This window comes from Micromys minutus, assembly GCF_963924665.1.
Source record: "Micromys minutus genome assembly, chromosome: 22".
NCBI lineage: Eukaryota > Metazoa > Chordata > Mammalia > Rodentia > Muridae > Micromys > Micromys minutus.
The window spans coordinates 32,551,224-32,553,982 of NC_137957.1; positions in this window are offsets into that span (position 1 = coordinate 32,551,224).

The following is a 2,759-nucleotide window of genomic DNA, read 5'->3' on the forward strand; positions in this document are numbered from 1 at the left end:
GCAAGAGAATAGTCCCAGGTAGGAATAACCTGCAATCAAAATTCTGAAACCTGACAGCGCGAATACGAAGGTTCTTTCAAGCCGCAGAGATGGCTCTGTAGGTAAGGCACTTGCCCCAAAGGGCAGGTAAGAGAAAGGAAATCAAACATAGCTATGGAAGAATTCTCCAGATTTTGGTCTGTTAAGGACAAACCAAAAGAAATGTCCTTAACAACGTTTGTGTCAGCTTTCAAAATCCTCTAATGTCTCTCGGCGGTCTCCAGATAAAACACATCTCCCACGGAGAAGTGCCTATTTCTATGGGTGCGTGTTCTGCTCCGGAGTGATGCAATCTTCTGTCTGGGGGGGGGGGGGGCTCTTAGATGCCTTTCCGGTGACGGGGGACACAGAACCTGGCTTCGTTTCTGCCATGTCTCAGAGAAAAGACCATGCAGACCTGCACGTTGAGGACTGTCAAGCAGGAAGTGTTTAGTAAACAGCTTGTCCTCCATTGATTCTGAGTTTACTTTAAGAAGAGTCTTATCTCTTGTTAAAACGACAGCTTCCCTTGGCAGTCACCTTCTAGAAAAGGCCTGCAAGAGGCACTCCCTGAGGACGTGCAGAAGCCTGGGTCAGCAGCTTGCGCTTAGAAACAAACAGTGGTTATCTGCATCTTCCCCACACCCACTTCCTTCTAGAGCAGTGATTCTCAACCTTCCCCATGCTGTGACTCTTTAATACAGTTCTTCATGTTGTGCTGACCCCAACCAGGAAACTATCTTTTTCGCTGCTCCATAATTGTAGCTTTGTTATTGTTATACTGTTATTACAGAATCATAACGAAATATCTGATATGTGATCCCTGTGAAAGGCTCCTTGGATCCTGAGAGGGGTCGTGACCCACAGGTTGAGAACCACTGTTCTAGATCAGTTCAAGACCCTGCCGGGTTATCGGCTATGTATGCATGAGCATGTGTATATAGAGAGAGACAGAGAAAGATACAAACAGAGAGACAGAGAGAAAGAGAGCCTACAATGTTTTGGCTTAAAACTTGACTATAATTTCTTCAATGGATACTTATGCTTAAAAAAAACCAAAATACACACTTTTAGAAATAAGAAGACCTTTAAAAACCACATTTATTAATGTTCAACATTATCGTTTTTGCAGATAATGCTACAAATTCCAGATAATGCTAAAAATGCCAGAACTTGCTATAAATTCATGCCAAAGCCTCTCTACTTGCCCAAGCATTGAGGGTGTAACTCAATAGGTATCCTACATGCAAGAAGCCCTAGGTTTAGTCCTTAGCACTGCATAAGCTGAGCATGCCTGTGATCTTAGTACTTTTTATATGGATGCAGGAGGGTCAGAAGCTCAAAAATTCATTCTTCAAATACTTTGCTCTTCTTTTTCCATCCTCCGTCTCTATCTCCTTCCTTGTTGCTTTGATTTTATGGCAGGATCTCATAGAGCCCAGGCTGGTCTCCCTAGATAGAAGATGGCCTTGGATTTCTCCTTGAAGTAAAAAAAGCTAAGATGTCTGTTAGGTTACACGTGTCTGGGTTTAAATCTCAGCTTCCATACTGACCAAAGGCGACCCTAGGTAAATTCACCTGAGGAACGGCTAGGAAGCCTCCATTGTGCCTCCCTGAAGTGAAGACTCTCTAGGAGTGGTCTGGGATAGTCCACTGGAATGGAACAGTTTTGCTTCTTGGTTCCTGAATTCCTCTGGTGCACTTGGGCGTAGATTTTCTCAGAAGTCAAGGGTCACAAACCCCTCACCTAGGAGTGTCCCCTAGGAGTGTCGCCTGCAGGAAAAATAGTTTCTTATCAACATAGAAGGAAAAGAAATCTACAGATGGTTGTCACAAACTATCGTATCATGCATCTATTCCCTAAGGGCTGGCTTATCTTTCCCAGAAGTCATTAGTTTCCTTTCACTCCACCCCCCCCCCCAATTTATCGGCTCCCAAATTGTATCTTCTGCCCTGAGTGACGTTCATGTATGTGCAGACACAGGTGAATAAAACCTCTCTTTAATCTCAGCTCTCCGGAGGCAGGTGGAGCTCTGTGAGTTCCAGGCTAGCCTGGTCTACTTAGTCAGTTTCAAGGTCGTGGGGGCCAGATGACAAGATCCTGTCTTTAAAAAGCAAAAAGAAAACTTTTGATAATGTGGCTTTTGTCAGTTTCATTTGGAGCCATTGTCCCCAAGTGAAACTAAAGGAATTTGGATGACTTTCCTTGCACACAGAGTTGGCATTGCTCTAAGCACCCATGTCTTCCTATTACCTCCACAGCAGTGAGAAGGAAGCAAGGCACAGGGAAGGTTAGGCAACTTGTCTGAAGTCAGGCAGGAGCTGAACCCAGCTTCGTACCTGCAGAGTCCTTGCGCTTAACACTAGAGCAGAGGAACACGTAGATCCAAAGAAGCACCGAGGACTAGACAAAATAATCTCCTGAAAGCATCTAGGTAGCCGCAAGGAGGAACTCAATAAACAGCAATTCTATAGTTATTATTGAAAAACCATTGGTCAGTAGCTGTTGATATTTTTTCCTCTCTCATCTAGGGTGTAAAAAGAAACAAGAAATCCAACTGTTGAATAATAAAAACCAATTTGTGGTTTAATGAACTGGAGTTTAAGAGTCAGTGTAGAGGGTCCAGGGAATATAGAAAGAAAGACCAGGACAAGAGATTCAGATGATTAAAATGTGTGGGAATCACCCCTTATCACCCAGTGGACATAGAGGTGAGGAAAACATTATTCTATTTCTTAAT